This window comes from Eurosta solidaginis, chromosome 5, assembly GCF_040869045.1.
Source record: "Eurosta solidaginis isolate ZX-2024a chromosome 5, ASM4086904v1, whole genome shotgun sequence".
NCBI classification, from domain to species: Eukaryota; Metazoa; Arthropoda; class Insecta; order Diptera; family Tephritidae; genus Eurosta; species Eurosta solidaginis.
In genome coordinates, this window is record NC_090323.1 from 14,330,819 (window position 1) to 14,355,105 (window position 24,287).

A 24,287-nucleotide genomic window follows, 5' to 3' on the forward strand; every position below is an offset into this window, starting at 1 on the left:
TAAACACACTCTAGGGGTACCAGGGTTCACGTTTTGGCCTATATCTCGAGACCCTAGTCACCCAGGCGTATGAAAATTACCCTCTAATAAACAACTCATCAACATCTTTCATTTGATATCCATATTATATAAACATATTCTACGGGTACCCGGGTCCACGTTTTGGCCTATATCTCGAGACCCTAGTCACTCAATCACCTATCCTATATTTCAAGGTAGATCAAACTACACACGGGGTGCAAAACAAATTCAAAATCGGTTCAGTAGTGTAGGAGTCCATTGGCCTCAATTGTGTGACACGTGTTTTTTATATATTAAGATTTTGCCGCTCTGCTGAGAAATGGACTTCGATATTTCGTTCATACCTTTGTTTTTACACACATACATATGTATGTATGTACGCTGATAAAGTGTTGTTGATTAATTGCAGGTGTATTTATTTATTTTAATTGGCACAGCTGTGTTATGCATCATTCCTTCGAATTTTGTTATGTACTGCAGTAGAGGGGGTGTTATTTGTGCAGAGAAGATGAATGATTTTAGTTTTTTTTAATTCTCACAAAATATTGTTAAATACAAAAAACTTTTGGAAAGTATATTTAAGGAATGTTTTTTTTATCTCCTTCATAGGTTTCAGTCACCGGAGATTGATGAAGTAGTTACTTACATTTCGTATTATTTTTGTGATGTTGTTGTTGTTGTAGTTACAATAAAGACACTCCCCGAAGGTTTTGTAGTGTGTTTCGATGTGCATGGTTCTTTGCCGGATATAGATTCGGTACGTTCACCAAACACCATTTAGGTACAAGCCCGATAATCTCGGGAACGAGAACTTGGAGCGCAAGAGCCTCGCCTGCTGAACATGTTTATGATACATTCAAATTTGTAACAGGATTCCGCTCTCGTAGGTGATGTTCACAGTTGGATTGCGGAAGCTATAAAACTTTGTATTGCGTTTGTCAACCCCTTGAATCCCTTACTTTTGTGATGTTGTTATGTAATGATTTTCTATGCCATTTTGTTGGAATTTTTAATTTGTTTTACTATTTTACCATGTGTCGTTATAGTTTAATATGTCATATTGCAATTTATTTTGCTTTGTTGTCTTATGTTATGTTATATTGTGTCATGTCATGCTATGTTATGTTGGTTTATATTATGTTATGCTATTTATGTTATTTAATATCATGTTATGTTTCGTTTTGTTTTGTTGTTATATTAGGTTAAGATATGTTGGGTCATATTATATTATGTTATGTTCTGGTATGTTGTGTTATTTTTGTTATGTTAGATTATGATATGTTGGGTCATATTATATTATGCTATGTTATGGTATGTTGTGTTAGGTTAAGTTAAGTTCTGTAATGAATGTTATGTCATGCTTTGCTTTGTTATATTACACTAGCAGACCCGACAGACGTTGTTCTGCCCTAAATTTGGTATATCTGCATACATTTTAATAAGCTTTTTCCGTCTAACTCTGCCCTCGCCCCTCTACACTTTTTTCTAATCTTTGTATTCACTCCTCCCTCCGTATTTTTCGCTTCATCTATCTCCATCTTCGTCAAACTATCTCTTTCTCAGTCTCCTTCTTCTTCTCTCTTTTCTCTTCTCTCAAGTTTTTCTCATTCTTCTTCATATCTTATTGCCAGTCCCAGAGGGTGGTATGTATTTTGTTCCAGTCCCAGTCCTAATCCCTGTACCAGTCCGTCTCTGGTCTACTTCCCGGAAAAAAGCATCGTAAATACTAATATAGGCAAATTTATATACCAAATTTCAGGCAAATCGAATAGGACGTATGTAAATAGGTATGTGGGTATTATTAATTCATGTCTTTATTCCGGCTTCGCATGCATATTTATCAGTTTTGCCGGGTTGATGGGACTAAATCGAATATCACAATGAAAATTACTTAAAAGCTCTCAGCAACAGCTTTCATTTGATATCCAAAATACACACACATTCTAGGGGTATCCGGGTCCACGTTTTGGCCTATAACTCGAAACCGAAGACATCTAGCGGTATAAAAAATTATCTGTAGCAGCTTCAATTTGATATCCATAGGTATGAAAACTACCCTGTATTAAAGCACTCATCAACAGCTTTCATTTGATATCCATACTGTATAAACACATTCTAGGGGTGCCCGGGTCCACGTTTTGGCCTATATCTGAAGACCCAGTCACCGATAGGTATGAAAACTACCCTGTACTAAAGCACTCATCAACAGCTTTCATTTGATATCCATATTGTCCACGTTTTGGCCTATATCTCGAGACCCTAGTCACCGATAGGTATGAAAACTACCATGTACTAAAGCACTCATCAACATCTTTCATTTGATATCCATATTGTATAAACACATTCTAAGGGTGCCCGGGTCCACGTTTTGGCCTATATCTGAAGACCCAGTCACCGATAGGTCCACGTTTTGGCCTATATCTCGAGACCCTAGTCACCGATAGGTATGAAAACTACCATGTACTAAAGCACTCATCAACATCTTTCATTTGATATCCATATTGTATAAACACATTCTAAGGGTGCCCGGGTCCACGTTTTGGCCTATATCTGAAGACCCAGTCACCGATAGGTATGAAAACTACCCTGTACTAAAGCACTCATCAACAGCTTTCATTTGATATCCATATTGTATAAACACATTCTAGGGGTGGCCGGGTCCACGTTTTGGCCTATATCTCGAAACCCTAGTCACCAATAGGTATGAAAACTACCCTGTACTAAAGCACTCATCAGCAACTTTCATTTGATATCCATATTGTATAAACACATTCTAGGGGTGCCCGGGTCCACTTTTTGTCCTATATCTCGAGACCCTAGTCACCAATATGTATCCTGGTCCACTTCCCGGAAGAAAAATTATCCGACATTTTATTCTAGATATAACGCTACCTACATACCATTTCAGGCAAATCGAGCCGTATATACGATAGTTTAGAATAAATCGGTCCCTGGCCCACTTCCCGGAAAAAAAAAACTTTTCACAAACACTCTCCGGGTTCCTACTAAGTTATCCTGAAAATTTGAATAAAATCGGCGTGGTAGTTTCGGAGTCCATAAGCCTCATACAAACATACAAGCATACAAACATACATACATACATACATCCTATTTTATATATATAGATAAGGTATTACGTAAAGTGTGCTGCTACGTTAATTCATGTCCCGTTTTATGTTTTATTATGCTATCTTTTTTTATATGGAGATGTCCTATACATTTTCATAATCTGATATGCTATATTGCTAATTTTTTTTATGTTATCTTTTACTATGTTAAGTGATGTATGCAATGATACGATTTTTACAATGTGGTTATGGGATGCGAATTCATACTACATTGGTACGTTGTTTTATATGTCATACTTTTTTGCTTTGAGCTCTAAGTTATTAATATGCCGCTTTGATATAGAGAGTAGTGGGCTTATCTACCATACCGGAGAGAATTTAGAAACTGTGTTGTAGCTGCTGTAGAGTAGTGCGGCTACTCGGTGAGTGATCTCTGCACACATATGACGCCTCTAACCGGTCACTACCCTCGGGTTTCCTTTAGGTAAGATTCAGCTTCGAACTTATATTTATAGGCGGGAAATGAGAACTTAAGAACGTTCAACTATAAAAAGAGTCCTGCTTTTGGGGGTTAAGACCTCCCCAAAATTTTATCATAAAACTCCTGGTCATTATTTGAGTAAAAGCAAATTTTAATAATACGTACATAGGGGTGGGTCCATTTGTATGGACGAAAGTTAACCGATATCACGCCATCGATTTTTCGATAGGATTTGGGCTCGGGAAAAAAGTTCTACTACGCATACCCAAAAATAATTTTCCTGCCTGCGAAATTTCATCAAACAAATCGATTTTTCGACCAAAACAAGTCCCAAAACCCAAAAAATATATATTTTTTTTTTAAAACTGTTATCGCCACCATTTTTAGCGGACATTTTTGAGTCGGACAGGGTATACATGAAAATTTTACACTCAACTGAAAATTTTTTTAGTACGTCATGAAAAAAACCTTAAAAATCACAGTCGAAAAAAAATGAAATTTCACAGGCTCGAAAATTATTTTTTTTTTGGATATGCGTAATGGAATTTTTTTTCCTGAGCCCAAGTCCTATCGAAAAATCGATGGCGCGATGCCGGCTAATAAATCGACCCAGTCTAACGTACAAGTTATATTTTGTTATGTCGTGTTTTCTAATTGCCAGTTGCCAGGCAAAAATAAAAGCAATAATGAAATTAAAAATAGTTTTGCGTTTTGTTATCACAATAACACAACACACACAATATGTATGTATGTATGCACAATAACGCATAAATTTGGTAGTTTTTCTTAAAGCCGGTACACATTCGGCCTTTGCGTCGTTTTGGGGTTTGCGTTGCGCAAACAGCTGACTTTGAACACACACGTCTGGATTACAACCCAACAAGCAAAGTAAAAGTAATGTAAGTTTATAATAAGAGTTCTCAAAAAAAAAACATTAGGCTTAAAAACTTTGATTTTTTGTTTATACATATGTAAATCGTTTAGAAAAAAGCGTCAATAATCGAGATATCTACGAAGGCGAAACGGAAGAATACTTCTGAAAGTCGGTTCATATACCGTTTTTGGATCATTTTTTGGAACAACTTCAATCATGATTTTTGAAGCATCGCAGTTTGCTCTCCAAAATTTAAAATATTTTTTCAAATAAATGCATAAATCTGAATGACGAACAAATACCGGCGACCGTTCGTGTTTTAGAATCACAATGGCCTAATGATATTGCAGGTTCCGTTGCTGAGTTCAAAACATGGAGACAAATAATAAAAGAAGATTGAACACTATTCTGTACCTAATAAATAAAACACTGTTTAGTCTGATTGGATAGTATCATCATTGAATACTAAGGTCAGGAAGGTCTCGTAATGTACTGATGTTGTAGGATCACCAAGGTGAGCTTAACATAACATGTATACAACTTTTTGACGTTACAAACCGTCTTTGAGCGCAAATCTTAAGGGCATATTCATACGAAAAAAAGATAGTGTTCAAGTCTGTTCCATTCAGCGAGTCCGTATGAATTTCAAATGTATTTAATACTCTGTCTACGTTTATGTATATAAAGAAATAGGACGCTCAAGCCTAGAAAGTATTGCCATTGCCACCGGTTTTGGAAATTGTGGAAGTTGGAGTCCTCAAACAAGTTGAGAGGGATAGGTTGAGTAACGCTTGAACTCCCTTAGTGCTCCCTATTACCGCCAACTAAAGATGATTGATGATTATGCTTTGTGTATGTAAGTCTGTTGTTCCACAGACAGTCGTTAGTAGATGCCAGTAAATTCCTCTTGAAGCTTGTTTTCACTTTTAATACGTACGATGAATTATTTTTGCCGATTTAAATGGAAATTGTTAAAAGCAACAAACGAAACAATTTATTTTATTTAAAGAAGTAATGCGCTCATACCATCGCGTTAAAAATCATTCATAAAATATTTAATAACCGATACAATTGCTGTAATTACCATATGAAAACTGTATGATTACAATAGCAAATGGTAAATTTTTAAACATACTTTCGCGATCTGAATGCCATTATTTAATTGCACTTGCATCCTTTCCTACCCGAAATTGATCTCAGTTCAGTTTTAATTTAACTCCATTCAAGTAATCAAGGTTTTTTTTACCACAAGTGGGCGATTCCTTGCGGGCGCAATTTTTTTTTTTTTCACAACAACTTAATTTCAAACACAGTTTGATTCCTGGAACAAGAGCAATGAAGCTTGTAATGGCACTGCCTTGGCAGATGTTAGTCAATATATGGGCTAACCTTCACTCAAACGTCAAATGCTGGAGGTAGCGGAAACCTATACAAGATATTAACAGCCTTATATAGAGAACAACTTATAATAGGCAATATGTGGTGAATTTATGTGGGGCTCTTATAAGCTACCCATAAAAAGAGAGCCCCAAACACCTTCTAATGATGCCCAAACCTGTATTTGACAATAGTTTGTTAAACAGTTGCCCTATTACCGTTTACAACTCACCTCTGGTTGGGTTGAAATTTCGCAATTTGGTATTACCGATTACAACTCAACCTGTCAAAGAGAAATGTCGGTTGAGTTGCCTAAGTTTTAGAAGACGGTTCACCACCTAATTTTTAACAAAAATTCTCAAATTTGGTATCAAAAGGCACGTTTCGACCCCCGATCTAAGAATCCGAAAACAAAAATTAAAAATTGAATTTTTGTCATATCATTTCGGTTAAAATTTTCATATGGTTGCATTTTACCAGATTTTTTGTACACACTAATGCAGAAAGGCGTTGGATTTACCCAGGGTTATTTTTACAAATCGCAGCCAAATGCCGCCAACACAGAAAGGGGTGAAATTATGCGAACGCGAGTCCCATTGATACTAATCACTACCCCTGGGAATCCTGTTTTAGAGTAAAATACAACTTTTGCTGTTTGGGTTTTAATCCACTTGACACAAATATGCTCCTCAATAATATCTAAAACCAGTCCAACACCAAAATCATTTCCACAGCATTTTTGATAGCTGCCATCAGGAAGGAATCGGAGTCTGGCGCATAATTTTAAAATAGGGGTAAAACCTTCACTCGAACGCGTTTGCGGAAATGGTTCTTAATTGTGTTTAGTAATGAGCAAAATGCTTCCTTTCAAAGCTGCTTTTTTTATTAAATAAATATAGATATCTTAACTCCTGATGATGCCAAGGAAATTTGGCGAAACGTTGAATTAAAAGGTGGAATAAGTCGCTTTTATTCGCACTATCAACAATTAGATCAGAAAAGCTTATAAAAATTAAAAATTTGCATGCCAAACTGATCGGTAACAATAATCTTGTACTGCAAAATAATAACTTCATTTCAAACTCATCTTTTGTCACTTAAACATTTTCTTACTTGGTGCTTGGTAGTTCCAAGGGATTGGAATGATCACGCGAATGTTTTCCGTATTCGCGACATGTTAATCACCAACATTTTCGCCATTATAAATAGATTTAATATCATATAATATCATGTAATAACAAAATCACCTTTGCAAATATTATTTATTTAAGTTATATATTATAATTAATTAAATTTTCGCCACAAATTGATCAGCTGTTCATTTATCTGTCAAATCATCACTTTCTTAGGTTGGCAGCACCAATTCAACTTCAACTGAAATAAGTTGTAATTCGTAATACCAAACAGGAGTTGAGTTGTCTGAAAGTTGAGTTGTTTTAATTACAACCCAACTAAGTTGAGTTGTATACCATAATAGGCCCTAGTGTTTCTTCGATTGATGTTTAGGACAAGTTCAGGTTATAGTAACCCTTGGGAAGTAGAAAGTCTCAATTCCATTTCTGGAAGTATTTTTCCTTAATAAAGTACTAGATGAACTTAGAGCTTTCAGTTGACGGTTTTCACAAAAGCCAGGAGGAGTAAACTATACTCAGGGAACTCTACAAGACTGTGCTGGGTATCCATAAGTAAGAATAAGTGTCAAGCGCAATTCTTTAAGAAACTCATATGGAGCGAAGTTTCTTGAGAGCGGCATTGCAATATGGTTATTGTAAGACAAGTCTATTGAAAAAGTCATCAATTCGTTGGTGAAATTTAAAGAAGGGTTACTCAAGCGAAAACTGTTTGTCCTGGGGCCTTTCTTTGCATTAAAGCATTTCAATTATATCCTGCCAACTGCTATCGAGAGGGCTTTAACAAGATTGTAAGTCGAATCACCTCTAAACTTAGCAAATGCACTTCTAAAATCTCTCTCTAATAGTAAGCAGGATTAATTAATTTTAATATTTGAAAAAACTTGAAGTTTCAAATGACAAGCTCCGCCATGTTTGTGTTTCTCCAACGTTTCTCAAACAGCAATTTTTAATTAACATTTGAGAAAACGTTAAGTTTCAAATGACAAACAACTAGCAGTATTTGGGTTTTCGATTGCGAGCAAATTTCTCGGACTCGATTTGAAAAGCAGTTCTCTATTGAGTAGCATAAAATAAATAAAAAGTGATTCAATAATTTTAAAACGAATGTAAGCATCAAAAAAACAAATCATACGACGTTGATCGGAAATCAGTACGTGTAAACCAAGACTAGCCGGTCAATAAAGACCTAATATCAAATAGGACAAATATTATAACAGACGTCACTCGTTACTTTGCGTAATATTATTCGTTACGGTACTCCCAGTTTTTTTTTTTTGGACGAGATGTGCATAAATGTCTTTATACCTTTTCGTGGGGTATTTGTGTTTATTTCTCCAACTTTATTTAATTAATTAATTAATTCTCTTTCCAAAAATCACATTTGCATAGGGTACCTACACGGCATGGATAAATGTGTGACAATTAAAAATGTCCCTCAAAGAAAACATTAGACATGAAATTTTGATTTCCAGCGAGTTACTCGCCACTCGTAGCAGACTGGTGGCTCTTATTTATTTATCCTCTTTGCTAATATAGACTGAATGTGTTCAAAGTAATCCAAAATTTGGTTGACGATCAAACGAAAAACCCCCAATTAGGCTTCAGGACTTATGTTATAGAATAACTACGTTCTCTTGATAAATACTAGAAATTTTATAGGATCTTGCTTAATAGGTGGCTCGAGATCTGACAACTCTACCATCCCTACAAGCTGATCCCTTGACCTCGTGAGCTCAGCACACCAACACCGAACGTTCTCACTCGTTTCTTCCTACATCTGTTGTTGCTGTTAGTATGCCCATCGTATGCCTTAAGTCTTCTCTCTTTAGAGATATGAGTAAATACATATGTGAGTCTAGCGTCGTAGGATTTAGAAAATTTGCAGCCCCGCACTTTTGTTCACGCCCTTCCTGATTGAAGTATAATATGCAACTCTTGTAACATTTTGACTTCTCCCAAATGGATTAGGATATCTACCGTCGCTTCATCAATTGCTGCACCCTACTTTGCCATCATCGGCCTTTTCATTCGGGAATGTCAGCTTTTTGTATGAAATATTTACGAAATTTTGTGGTGACAGAGTGAGAGAGATTCTGAGTTCAATTCAACCATTGATTACAGCACGATTGTTTTCAATAATTATACACTTTTCATTTGAGTTTTTTGTCTCTTGACATTTATTTGTACTGTAACAGTTACATAAATGGCTTAAAATAACCGAGTGTTATAAAAGGTTTAAGTATGATATATTTAATTAAATGTTTGCACAACGCAATTAATAGAATTGTATGAGAATTAAATGCTTTCTTTTCATATATTTTTCAGTTTGTTTCAAACAAGTAAGTACGTAAGCACAAATATATCTGTATATCATTTTCAGTAGCATATTTATCTTTTCATTATATCCTTTCCTTCTTTGGTCCTACATTTTCCTGTAACTGATTAAAAAAATTCCATTTAACTTCTTTGACTCAAACTAAAGGCTCATAAACTCTGAAATTCAATCAGTGGAATTGCCTATAAAAGTAAATATCCATTTATGCTGAGTCATTTTTGTTTATGTACTTACATATAATATACACTGAAAGAAATGGTGCTAGTAAAATCAACGAATCGGTTCTGTTGTTCTTGACTTAACGGAGAATCGGTGAAATTGATCGAATTATAGTTAATTCGACCGAGTTCTTTGTCAAACAAACAAATTAGTTTAGTTATTTCAACAGAAGAGAAATTGCCGCTCTTAAGTTAACAAAATTCTGTAAAATTTACAGATTCCTGGTCCATCTAACTGATTTTTCTGTTAACACAACTGATCCTACAGGTCATTTCAACGGCGATCAACTGTCAATACATGAGCAAATTTCAAAGAGAATTTTACGCTCACTGCGCTCTGTACTTTGTACTTATGACGATGGTGCCACTTGTTAAAAAAAAACACCAAAAAAAGAAAACCATCAAATCGAAAAAACACACAAAATGAGAAAACAACAAAAAACTAGTTTTTCAGTTATCAATACAAAACGAAAAACCGGGACACCTATCTATCGGGTACAATTTTGCAACTTCTCGTCCAAGCGAAAAGCAAAATTACGCCCTCTTGTTGCAAAAGTTTGTTTGAACGAACAGGATTTTTCCAAGGTTAGTAACATTTTGTTCAAGTTTTTATGAATCTTCACTCACGCTAAGGAATCTAATAAGATAATAAAAAAACATCCTTTTTTAATGTTGCTTTTTCCGACAACATACAAGTTTGAGTTGTTTTGGAATCGTTTCAGTTTATTAAAGTGTTAAGAAAATTAAACTTGCCGAATTACATGTAAAGTTACTTCAGTGGTGAATTACCTTCCTGCGATTTGATTCTTTACTTTTCTATAACTAACATGTACTCTTTTTAAAATATTACGTCAAACATTTATACTACAAGTTTTGTTCGAAACAATCAGGTGTGGCAACTACATGCGAGAGAAGAAATTGAGAATGAGCTGAGCTGAAACTGAAAGAATTGAGAAACAGTTTTGTGAGTACTTTTTCATTTCTATTTGCAAAGCGAAATTCAAAACTATAAATTAAATAAATTATAAAATATAAAATTTGGTGAAAGTGCGTCTAAAAAATCAATATAATAAAGTGTATAATGATTAATGTGTGCCAGCATATTTGATGTAAGCCCAATTGAGGTTCGGTTAGTAAGCGCCACCGTGGTGTAATGGTAGCGCGCTCCGCCTGCCACACCGTATGCCCTTGGCTCGCACCTCGGGCAAAGCAACATCAAAATTTTAGAAATAAGGTTTTTCAATTAGAAGAAAATTTTTCTAAGCGGGGTCACACCTCGGCAGTGTTTGGCAAGCGCTCCGAGCGTATTTCTGCCATGAAAAGCTCTCACTGAAAACTCATCTGCCTTGCAGATGCCGTTCGGAGTCGGCATAAAACATGTAGGTCCCGTCCGGCCAATTTGTAGGGGAAATCAAGAGGAACACGACGCAAATTGGAAGAGAAGCTCGGCCTTAGATCTCTTCGGAGGTTAACGCGCCTTACATTTATTTATTTATTTATTTATGTATATGGCAATATAGGTGCTTTCGTACAAAACTCTCGGAACAACTTTTTTTTGTTCATTTGACTACTAAAACGGTCAATTACGAATCAACGATTTGTGCGCAGTTGATTCAACATCTTGTTGCGATGGATAAAAATTAACAGAAATTTCGGTTGAATTGACCCGCATTTCCGTTGATTTTACCAGTCTTTTTCTCTCAGTGCACATATATCAGTCTATTCATCTATTATTAGAGAGTAATAATTCTGACAAAATGCAATTATGGATTTATAGTTTTATGGCCCTTATTTGAGTTATTATTTTCTGTGCTTTAATTCTATTGATGCAAGATTTTTTCACAATTTTAGAATCAGTTATGCTATTTTTCATAAGCATATTTAAATGATCCATAATTGCAAATGGCAAATTGTGCTCGGCAACAAAACAACTTAACTATATATTTTCTTCTAAAAATAAAAAAATTGTTAGCATTAGGGTTATTCCGGTCAATTTTAATAAATTTTAATATTTTGTTTTTAGGCTATTTGACCTATTGTGGGTTCCAGTAAGAAATAAAAATTTGGTAATTATTCCACTGTTGCGGCCCTACGTTTCGCTAGCCGTCCTAGCTTCTTCAGGGGCGAAGTCTATTTATTTTCAACAATAAAACATAAGAAATAATTACATTAGTTTTTTTTGTCACAATTTTTGAAATTCAACAACAATAAAGTGTCACAAAACAACAATTTTAGCTAAGCTAATACTAATTAATTGTACCTTAATTAGTATTAGCTTAGCTAAAATTGTTGTTTTGTGACACTTTATTGTTGTTGAATTTCAAAAATTGTGACAAAAAAAACTAATGTAATTATTTCTTATGTTTTATTGTTGAAAATAAATAGACTTCGCCCCTGAAGAAGCTAGGACGGCTAGCGAAACGTAGGGCCGCAACAGTGGAATAATTACCAAATTTTTATTTCTTACTGGAACCCACAATAGGTCAAATAGCCTAAAAACAAAATATTAAAAAAATTGTTTGTACATTCAGATCTGCTTAACAAATGACTTGAAGTGTAGTGCTGTATTTTATGAAAATGTACCAAATATGTCAATGTAGTACCAACGTACTTTCGGGAAGCGAAATGTACCAAAAAAGTACAAATGTACCAAGATTATCATCACTACTTGAGAGCCTGAGAATCATGGAAAAACGAGAAAAGACGATCAATAAACGCGAAGATACGGAAAACAATACGGCCGCTTACATTGCTTGTTTACAAAATCAAAATTTGTAATATTGACAAAGCTACCATGATAGTCAGATGGTAATGATTACATTGTGATGATTTATGTTTTTAATGTTCTTTTACAAGTTTTTATTGCTTTAATGACAAAATAACGTAAGTATATCATGTTAAATGTTCAACTATTCACCAAATTATTGTTCTCTGCTGATTTCATGTCTGTAACTAATTGATAATTTTTATATATTGTTTGTAACAGATAAATTAATAAATCTTCCCCTTATGATGCTAAAAATAAAAATATTAGCGAAACGTTGGGAAAACAGTGAAATAATTTAGTTTTATTCGCACATAAAATATAGATTGGAAAGCCTACTTACATATATATTTAATATTAAAGAAGAACCAATCGGAATATATATAAAAAACTAGCAGACCCGGCAGACGTTTTTCTGCCCGAAATTTGGTCTATCTGCATACATTTTAATAAGCTTTTTCCGTCTAACTCTGCTCTCGCCCATCTATACTTTTTCCTAATATTTGTATTCACTCCTCCCTTCATATATTTCGCTTCATCTATCTCCATCTTCGCCTCATTCTATCTCTTTCTCAGTCTCTTTCTTCTTCTCTCTTTTCTCTTCTCTCAAGTTTTTTCCATTCTTCTTCATATCTTATTGCTAGCCCCAGAGGGTGGTATGTATTTTGTTCCAGTACCATTCCGAGTCTCAGTCCCATTCCCACTCCGAGTCTCAGTCTCAGTCCCAGTCCTAATCCCAGTCCCAGTCCGTCTCTGGTCTACTTCCCGGAAAAAAGCATCGTAAATACTAATATAGGCGGCAAATGTATATACCAAATTTCAGGCAAATCGAACAGGACGTATATAAATTGATATGTGGGTATTATTAATTCATGACTTTATTTCGGATTCGCATGCATATTTATCAGTTTTGCCAGGTTGATGCGACTAAATCGAATATCACACTGAAAATTACTTAAAAGCCCTCAGCAACAGCTTTCATTTGATATCCATAATACACATACATTCTAGGGGTATCCGGGTTCATGTTTTGGCCTATATCTCGAGACCCTAGTCACCAGTAGGTATGAAAACTACCCTGTAGTAAAGCACTCATCAACGGTTTTCCTTTGATATCCATATTGTATAAACACATTCTAGGTGTACCCGGGTCCACGTTTTGGCCTATATCTCGAGACCCTAGCCACCAATAGGTATGAAAACTACCCTGTACTAAAGCACTCATCAGCAGCTTTCATTTGGTATCCATATTGTATAAACACATTCTAGGGGTGCCCGGGTCCACGTTTTGGCCTATATCTCGACACTCTAGTCACAAATATGTATGAAAACTACCCTGTACTAAAGCACTCATCAACAGCTTTCATTTCATATCCATATTGTATAAACACATTCTGGGGGTGCCCGGGTCCATGTTTTAGCCTATATCTCGAGACCCTAGTCACCCAGGGGTACGAAAAATACCCAGTGTCAAAGTACTCATAAACAGCTTCCATTTGATACCCATATTGTACAAACACTTCCTGGAGTTACCCGGGTCCATGTTTTGGCCTATATCTCGATACCCTAGTCACCAGTAGGTGTGAAAACTACCCTGTATTAAAGCACTCATCAACAGCTTTCATTCGATATCCATATTGTATAAACACACTCTAGGGGTGCCCGGGTCCACGTTTTGGCCTATATCTGGAGACCCTAGTCACCAATAGGTATTAAAACTACCCTGTACTAAAGCTCTCATCAACAGCTTTCATATGATGTCCATATTGTATAAACACATTCTAGGAATACCCGGGTCCACGTTTTGGCCTATATCTCGAGACCCTAGTCACCAATAGGTATGAAAACTACCCTGTACTAAAGCACTCATCATATTGTATAAACACATTCTAGGGGTACCCGGGTCCATGTTTTGGCCTATATCTCGAGACCCTAGTCACCCAGGGGTACGAAAAATACCCAGTGTCAAAGTAGTCATAAACAGCTTCCATTTGATACCCATATTGTACAGACACTTCCTGGAGTTACGCGGGTCCATGTTTTGGCCTATATCTCGAGACCCTAGTCACCCAGGGGTACGAAAAATACCCAGTGTCAAAGTAGTCATAAACAGCTTCCATTTGATACCCATATTGTACAAACACTTCCTGGAGTTACGCGGGTCCATGTTTTGGCCTATATCTCGAGACCCTAGTCACCCGGTATCAAAGTACTCATTATGTAAACCTTCCACGTGGAAAAATACATATATATACCAATTTTCATAATAATCGGTCCAGTAGTTTTTGAGTTACTCGATGACATACATACAAACATTCATTTTTATATATATAGATATGGCTAAACCGATTTGCGATTTCAAAATCAACTAGCCATTATCTCTCCTTCCTGTATCTTTCCTAAAAATTTCATGGCAATCTTTCTATCCGTTCTCGAGTTATGGAGTGACAATCATAATGTACACTTCTTTTTATATCTAATATATAAAATTCTTGTCACGGTTTTAGAGGCTGAACTCCTCCGAAACGGCTGAACCCAATCTCATGAAATTTTGTGAACATATTGGGTAGGTCTGAGAATCGGCAAACGTCTACTTTTTTTCGCTACCTGTCTAGGGTCTTGAGATCAAAACGTGGACCCGGGTACCCCTAGAATGTGTTTATACAATATGGATGTCAAATGAAAGCTGTTGATGAGTGCTATAGTACAGGATTATTTTTCATACAACTGTGAGGCTAGGGTCTCGATATATAGCCCAAAACGTGGACCCGGGTACACCTAGAATGTGTTTATACAATATGGATATCAAATGAAAGCTCTTGATGAGTGCTATAGTACAGGATAATTTTCTTACAACTGGGAGGCTAGGGTCTCGGGATATAGCCCCAAACGTGGATCCGGGTACCCTTACAATGTATTTCTACAATATGGATAGCAAATGAAAGCTGTTGATGAGTGCTATAGTACAGCATAATTTTCATACAACTGGGAGGCTAGGGTCTCGAGATATAGCCCAAAGCATGGACCCGGGTACCCCTAGAATGTGTTTATACAATATGGATATCAAATGAAAGCTGTTGATGAGTGCTATAGTACAGGATATTTTTCTTACAACTGGGAGGCTAGGGTCTCGAGATATAGCCCAAAAGGTGGACCGGGTGTTACGGTCTGCTGTTATGGTCTACGGTTACGGTCCACTTGGGAGCGTTTTCGTGCGAACACACCTAGTGACTGGTGATGGGGCGAAATTGCCACGAGTTTCCGGCCGCAAGTAAAACGAAGAAGACGTGGAAAAATTTAGAAAAAGGAAAGCAAAAAGATAGCACGTTTTTCCGCCCGGGAAAAAGCAAGAGTTGGCTTTTCTTTTGCGCAGTTAATCGAAAAATTTTATAAACCAAAGAGGCAAAGGCGTCAAGCACAGCTCCTGCTTCATTAACACTATTGCTTACATCAACTGCACATCCCCAACTATATTCAACTCATCGCAAAACACCCTCGCCGTGCTGTGCACATATTCAAGAGGGTATTGTGAAGAACCACAAGACCGCAACGAGGAATTGCAGGCCGATTCCTTCACCCAACTACCAAAAGAACAAACGGGAAAATGCCCAGAAACTAGGAAAGAGTCGATAGCGCAAAGTACCGACCAGTTCATTCCGACAAACCTCGTTTTTACTCGTCTATTTTGGGTGGTAATAAACCTTACAACGGTTGTGTTGTGTTGACACAAGCTCAACGTAAAGAATATCCAGTTGAAGTAGTAAGTCGGCGTTTCACAGTCACACCTAGTGAGGAAATTTCTAGTGATTTCGATTCGGATTCGGACGGTACTAAACAAATTGTTGATGAGAAACCCTTGGTATCCGAAGATAAATTCCTTTCTCTACGTTTACGACGTATACCACCACCTTTGGAAAAAGCGTCCGACACCAATTCCGCCTCCACGGCCAGCAGTACACTGCAGCGTAATACAACGAATGCCAAAGTTAGCACCAAGTCATCCAGATCGTAAAGGTCAAGACGAAGTCTTGTTGCCACCAGGTTCACTTGATCACCTCGGACCAGAGCGTAACAACCACCAACAGTACCAACACAGCGCGCCCAAGACCACGAGTTAAGTATGTACTTTCGATTTTAAATAAAACAATATACTTTATTTGTATCTATATGTACTTTAATGAATTCTAAACTGAAGTTCATATGCTTCAGTGTAATAGAAGACTAACTTATTTCTATGCTTAATCGTCTATTTATATGCTCTGGTTTCTTTTGTTTAGTGGCTGTTGATAATGTTCAAAAAAGGATCTTGCTGATAATGTTTAAGTAGAAATCTTATCTATGCTTACAATGGTTGAATAGGAATCTTTTGTTCGCTGATAATATTTTATTTGGTTTTGTTTATGTTTTGTTTATGTTTGTATTTGGTTTATGTTTAAATAGAAATCTTATCTTTGCTTACAATGTTTTGGTTTCTGATAATGGTTAATAGATAGATAGACAATGTTTAAAGAGGACCATACTTTTTATGTAAACTACTGATTCTATATCATACATGGGATGATGTTATCGGTACAGTAGTGTATTTTCTGTTGCAATAACTCTCCTCCCTCTTAAAATTAAATGTCCTTATTTACAATTTGGACTCTATTAATTTTTGTTTTCTTTCTTCATGGTCTTTTTGACATTGTATTAGTGCTCTTACTCTAAATTCTAATAATAGTTTGGTTATTGTGATTAATAGGGTTATAATTAATATAGTTATAAATGTAGTCTTGATTGGATTTTGTTCAATTGGTACAAATATGGATAATATTTCGTCTAGATTATTGAACTTGTATTCTGATTGAGATTCTAAGTATTCTAATATATCTAGATTTTCTTTATGCTTTTTATGGAGTATTTTTACCATAGTTTCCCTAATGTTTATATATACTTCGTTATTTAATGTTATATTGGTTTTGAAATAAATTGAAAAATCTCCATCTAAAATCTCGTTGTTTAATATATTCAATCCGCTAATAATAATGTTTCCGTTACCATAATTAATAAAGGGTGGATTCTTTTCTTTTATCATTTTACATTGAGCATTATTTTTCTCTAATATTTGTATTGTACATCCGTCCTTTTTATTCTGCTTACATATAGTTTGATCTATAAAATCTTTACATGTATTGATTCTTACGTATTGATTTCCTTTACATAAAGCAATATTTTTATCCATAACTAATTTTCCTTTTTTTGAAGCTAATGAGTTGATGTAGAATTGTTCACATTTTTCTTTAATTTTTGGGTATTTGTAAACTGTTACAAAGTTTTGTTTGAATTTAACAATTTTAATTTCTGCATATTCTAAAATATTTATGGTTAAAACATTTGTTTTTTCTTTCGCAATGATTTCTGTAATTTCTTCTAAGTCCAATGAAGTTGACAGGAAGTTGTTATTTTTTGCTAAATTAATTATAGTTAGGAGAGTATTAAGTTCATTGTAGACTTCTGTGAGTATTAATTTTTCAGAGAAATCCTTGGGGTTTAATTTGTTTAACATTTTTTCGAAATTACTATTTATTATTTTTTGTTTATTGTGTCCCTCAATTAGTTGATTGATTCTTGTCTGTATCTCTACTTCATCATCGTGGTCTGGTGTACCTGTTATCCATTTTAATATTGTCCCTAAAGCGTTTAATCCTCTTTTAAATCTATTAACTGGATTAATCTGTTTTATTAATATTTCAATTTTTCGGTGTAATATTTTCACTTCAGGATTTGAATTATATTTTGAGTTTAATATATTTTGGTAAGGTGTTAATATTCTAGTTAAATTTGTAATATGATATAAATAATCATAGCTATCAAATATAAAAGCTGGATTCGTTTCTATTAATATATAATCTTTTCCTTTCAGGTCTGTAATACTTGTGTCTGAACTAATTCTGTTTATGCACAGCAAGATTATTATTATTGTGAGATTCATTTCTAGTTCGTACGGATGTTATCTTTGTGTATTATTCTTTTATCAGTTGTTGTGACTGTTTTACCGTTATCCTGTTCAATTATTTTTTTCATAAATCTATCGTGTTTTTTATTTCTTCGGCTTCTCTTAACGTAAATAATATCACCTTTCTCGTAAATAATTTGTTTGTTCGGTGCCTTCTGTTGGGTGATATCTCTTTCTTGCTTATAACGAATTCTGTTTCTGATGACTGTATAGTCGTATCCTCCCCTGTTGAAAAAAACGTCCTCGGGTTTATGTCCTGTGACCGAGTGAATTGTTTTATTGTACTGTCGTACTGCTTCGAATATTACCTCTTCGTGTTTACCTTTGGTTTCCTTTACTAGTAAGTTAGTTAGCTCCACTATCGTGCTGTGCGTCCGCTCTACTTGACCGTTCGTTGTCGAATGTTGTGGTGGCACTGCTGTGTGCTGTATATGTAGTCGATCGTATAAGGATTTTGCTACTACATTAACATATGTCGGGTCGTTATCAGTTGTTAGGTTCGTTGCGTATGGGAATGTTTGGGATAGTATTTCATTCAAATATATGTATGAGTTTTTCTTATCTGGTATTTTTCTTATATAGCAGAAATTTGAGTATCTATCTACTGTAGTTATATATATTTGGTTGTCCATAAAAAATGTATCGATTTGCAGATGTGTACCTACTTCATTTGGTATTGGTGTTTTTCCGTAAAGTAATTTATTAGGACGTCTGTCGTATTTACATTTTTTACATATCTCACATATTTGTGCTGCCTTCTTTGCCATATCTCGCATGTTAGGCCAGTAATAGCTCTCAGACAGTTCTTTTATATTATTTCTATAATTTCTATGTACTCTTCTGTGTATTTGTTCAACTATCTCATTCTGTTCATTTTCGCCAGTGATGTCTCTGACTAATGCATTTGTTATTACAAAAGTAGTGGTTGGGAAAGTTTGTACTAGTGTAGTTTTTATTTTGTATAGAATTTCTTCGGTAGTGATTATGGCGTTAATATTGTTTGGGTGTAGTACGCCTTTAATATCACTTATCAATTGTTCTATAGTTGTGAAGTATATGGTATGTCTAAATTTTCCGAATATATTTTTACTTTCTATTCTTACTAATCCATTGTTAGTTTGGATAATAATTTGATTATTAAAATGGTTTAAGCTAGTGCCTACCCTTCTTATGGTTTCAGTGGGTGAGCTGAGTTGAGAGTGCTGCGATTCTGAGTCGGTTAATTGATTAATTTGTTGCCGACTTAGTGCATCCGCAACGATGTTTTGAAAACCTGGTTTGTATACCAATTTGGCACCGTATTCTTCTATTTGGTTTTTCCACCTTTTTAGTTTATTATTGGGGTTCTTCTCTGAAATAGAGTAGGTTAAGGACTGATGATCCGTATAGATTGTAAGGTCTGATCGTTCATATAAATAGTTTCTGAGTTTTTGTAGTGCCCAAATTATGGCTAATAACTCTTTTTCGTTTGTGCTATATTTTTGTTCCGTCTCGCTTAGTGTTCTGGATATAAAACAAATGGGATTTCTACCTTGGGATAACACAGCTCCTATGGCAAAATTACTTGCGTCCGTGGTTAAATCAAAGGGCTTATTGAAATCGGGTTGAAAGAGTTCGACTTGTGTTTGTAATTCCTTTTTTAACATACTCATCGCTTTTATGGCTTCCTCATCTAATTTTATTTGCATTCTTTCACTTTGCTTTTTCTATACGATACCGTTTTCTCCTCTTAAAAACAATGTTAGGGGTTTGGTAATCTTGGCGTAGTCTTTGATGAATTTTCTATAATATCCTGCTAGCCCTAAAAATGATCTTAATTCTTTCAGATTCATAGGCACAGGGTAGTTTTTATGGTCTCAATTTTTTGTGGGTCTACAGTTATTCTGTTATGTTTAATAATATGTCCTAAATATTCAGTGCTGTCTTTGAAAAAATGAGATTTTTCATATGAAATCTTCATATTTGCTTGACGCAGTGCATTTATAACAATTCTTATGTGTTCGATATGTTCATCATGTGAGGATGAATATATTAACACATCGTCTATATATACATGTACGAATTTTCCTATGTAATTTCTTAATATGTCATCTACGCATCTTTGGAATATTGAAGGTGCATTCTTTAGTCCAAACGGCAGCCTTAAGAATTCATATTTTGCTCCGTTTATGCTAAAGGCTGTCTTTTCGGTGTCTGACTCCTTGATTTTTATCTGATGGAAACCTGCTTCCAAATCTAGGGTTGTAAAAACAGTTGCTTTACCTAAATTCTGTATTGTCATGTTGACATCAGGTATGGGATATCTATCGGTAATGGTTTCGCTATTCAATTTCTGGAAGTCTATGACCATTCTTCTCTTAGGGTTTCCTAACTCGTCAGTTCCTTTCTTTGGTACAGTCCAAACGGGTGAGTTATAGGGACTCTTACTGGGTTTAATTATATTATTCTCTAGCATTTTATTTATTTCTTTATTTATGAAATTATTGTCTGAAAAGGGGTAAGGGTACTGTTTCGTCCATATTGGCTCTTCAGTTTTAGTGCGAATCGTGGCTTCAATTGTTGTTGTAAATGGTAAAATAGGATTTGTTTCCTCATTAATTCTCATAATTTCTTCAACCTCTTTTTTATATTTGCTCTCATCTATTGTGAAATTTACTTGACTGACATCCATTTCTTTTTTCTTCTGCTCTGTTCTCCTGACATACATCATTTTATATTCGAACAGATCTATCTTAGCCTTCATTTCTCTCAAGGATTGTTCTCCTAATATCATATCAAATTCTTTTAATTCTTCGATTTCAAAAAATACTAATTCTTGTCCTAGCATTCTTATCTTCTTAGCTGAGTTTATTGTGTTTGAACCATTCAGAGTTCTACTAACAAATTGTTTAACTGGAAAGGTCTTTCCATTTGGAATATTTTTCCTAATATAATTTAATGTCGAGCCTGTGTCTATTAAAACTAAAAGTTTTTTATTATCATATAAAATAATCTGAAGACACGGCAGATTATTTACTCGTCTAAAAAAGTAGCTCTATTTTCAAATTCACTTTCATCTATATTTACCTTTAATGACTGATCACTATTATTATCCGTTATTTGATTGATCCTTTGTAGTTTCTGCGGTACTATATTATACCTTGATGACGTTGGTTGGTGGTTTCGTTTAAATGGTTCTCCTCTATTGGGATTAAAAGGTGCATATCCTGCTCTTTGTCGTTCATAGTTGTTTCTGAAAGGATTCTGTTGATACGATTGCTGTTGTTGATGCTGATTATTCGTGGATTGCCGGAATCTTCCTATTGATGTATCCACGTCCATTGGTGTCGGGTTTGATCTTCCCATATGGGGAATAGGTTGAACTCATGGTTGATACCTCCTTTCATTTTGTGACTGTTTAGGGTAGTTATACGCTTCTCGTCGTATCGGATTATTCTGCCTTTTATAAAGAATCTCCGTGGCAATTGCGTATGCACTTTCTAAATCTCTTGGTTTTGCTGCATATAATGTGTGTTGAGTAAATTCATCATTTATGCCATTGCGGAAGCAATCTATGGCCATTTCTTTTGTGACCTGCTGTAGAGAGTGAGTATTCCCTGGGTAATCAATTTCACATTTAGTCATTGCTAAATTAAAGATTTGACAGATCTTGCTGTGGAATTCGGATAGCGTCTGTTTACCTTGTATTTGTCTTTTCATTTCCTCTATGAGGGCGTTATAGCTTCTATTATCGGCGTAGCTGTAATCTAGGCGATTGAGTATTGCTTGTAAGTGGAACACTGTGCCATGATTCTGTAGAAGAGTTGCTGGTTCTCCTTCGATCTTCGTGTGACGTATTATAAATAATGCATCGTAATATGGTTTGGTATTAATAAAGGCTTCTATGGGACTCATTGCTGATATAATGGTTGCCCTCCATGTCCTGTATTTGGATGTGTCTCCGTTGAACACTGGTAGCCGTTCGAATAGTCTCAGATTTATTTCATTTGCATTGTTTATCCTGGGACTTATCGGTTGAAATTCTTTGATATTAGGTACTTGCGCTTGCCGCAGCTGGGCTAATTGTGCTTCTATAGCGGCATGAGCTTGTTCCAAGGTTACTAACCTTGCTTCCATAATGATTCCCCTGCTTTGGTCAAACACTTGTAATCGTTTTTTGCGGAAGAGGTCCAGTTTTATTTTCTGGTTCTCCTTGTCCTCTTTTTCAGGACGTGTGGAATTTGATTTTTTAGGAGTTCCTTTTATTATTCACTTATTCACTTATTGATCCCCCAGTTAAGTATGTACTTTCGATTTTAAATAAAACAATATACTTTATTTGTATCTATATGTACTTTAATGAATTCTAAACTGAAGTTCATATGCTTCAGTGTAATAGAAGACTAACTTATTTCTATGCTTAATCGTCTATTTATATGCTCTGGTTTCTTTTGTTTAGTGGCTGCTGATAATGTTCAAAAAAGGATCTTGCTGATAATGTTTAACTAGAAATCTTATATATGCTTACAATGGTTGAATAGGAATCTTTTCTTCGCTGATAATATTTTATTTGGTTTTGTTTATGTTTTGTTTATGTTTGTATTTGGTTTATGTTTAAATAGAAATCTTATCTTTGCTTACAATGTTTTGGTTTCTGATAATGGTTAATAGATAGATAGACAATGTTTAAAGGGAACCATACTTTTTATGTAAACTACTGATTCTATATCATACATGGGATGATGTTATCGGTACAGTAGTGTATTTTCTGTTGCACTAACTCGCGCGCCATAACCAACAACAGCGACAACTTCACCAGCAACAACAACATCACGAGTAACCACGCCGGCAGAGGCCCACGGTACGTACTCTGACGGCCATGTAAGTACCAGCCATGTATGAACTTCAAAATAATTACCCTACAAAAAAATTTGGTCATAAAACTTACCCACGCCCATACAAATGTACTAGGAATATAACCTATGACTGTATAATAGCTAGTCAAATGACGTGGAATGATGAGAGCGTTTTTTCAGGGTAGTTAAAGAAACTTCTAAGTGGTACTTAGAGGGTTTTATACAGTCCGGTTGAACCATTTAACAAGGGTCAATTTTTTCCGTCAAATTTTATTATTGAATACTTGAAATTGTTAGCTTTACAGCAAAGGGCATACATCCTTTTTTATATCATTTTAATAATATATTTTGTCGCTTTAAAATGTTTGAAGTTAGCTCTATAAATTTTATTGATAATAAGCCGTCCTTAGCACGTGAAACGTTTTAACGATCCATTTTTGGAGCTCAACCGTGGGTTGTTAGAAAAAAAATTTTGCACGAATTGGCTAGAAGATTTAAACTTTCTTTTCTTATATCATTCAAATACAATATCTATATATATATATCTATACATATGACTCACTATTGCTAGCAATATCGTTCGAACAACCAGAAGCAAATAATATACGTGCATATAATACATAGCGCTATACAAATTTCATCTTTATTGCTTTTATAACAAGTTTTCTTGGTACATATTACATGTTAGTGTCATTATACTATGCGTTATACCAAATTGATATTTTGTTAAACTCAAAAATAAGTTATACTACAACAACATAATAATTTTGTAAGAGAGCCCCAATTATCGGAATTTGTATCCCAACTTTATAGCCCTAAAATATGTTTTGTGAAGGGAAAACAGAAAAGGGGTACTCGACCAAATTCTTACGTTGTATGTAGTATATTTACTATACATAAGTACATTCAATTACATATTTATCTCACACATAGCGTTTATAACGATTATAAAAAAAAAGGGGGGAGACGTAAATAATTGTATAATTTAAAATATTACGAGCAAAAGTAAGAGAAAAGAAAAGAACCCCCAACAGAACAAGCTTAGTCAGACTTAAGTATTCATATTAGATTTCGTTTCGATTTCGGCCCAATAAAGTGATATGTTGGATCATTTTTTTTTTCTCTCACTTATGCACTACACACACTTACCTACATTTTCATAGTGTAATTAGCTATTCGTAGTTCA

The 24,287-nt window shown here is 35.0% G+C and overlaps 1 protein-coding gene across 2 annotated transcripts in view; it reads right to left on the reverse strand.

Annotated features, from left to right (window-relative positions):
* The window catches only part of LOC137253894 (glutaminyl-peptide cyclotransferase-like), a 92,584-nt gene that overhangs the window by 44,318 nt on the left and 23,979 nt on the right, over positions 1-24,287 (reverse strand). The window contains exon 1 of one of the 2 annotated variants that reach the window (XM_067791496.1): positions 16,180-16,246. The exons of the other annotated variant lie outside the window; for it this stretch is intronic. The gene's annotated coding sequence lies outside the window, so the exon portion shown is untranslated. Of the gene's footprint in view, positions 1-16,179; positions 16,247-24,287 lie in introns of those variants that run through there. 2 annotated transcript variants of the gene reach the window in all.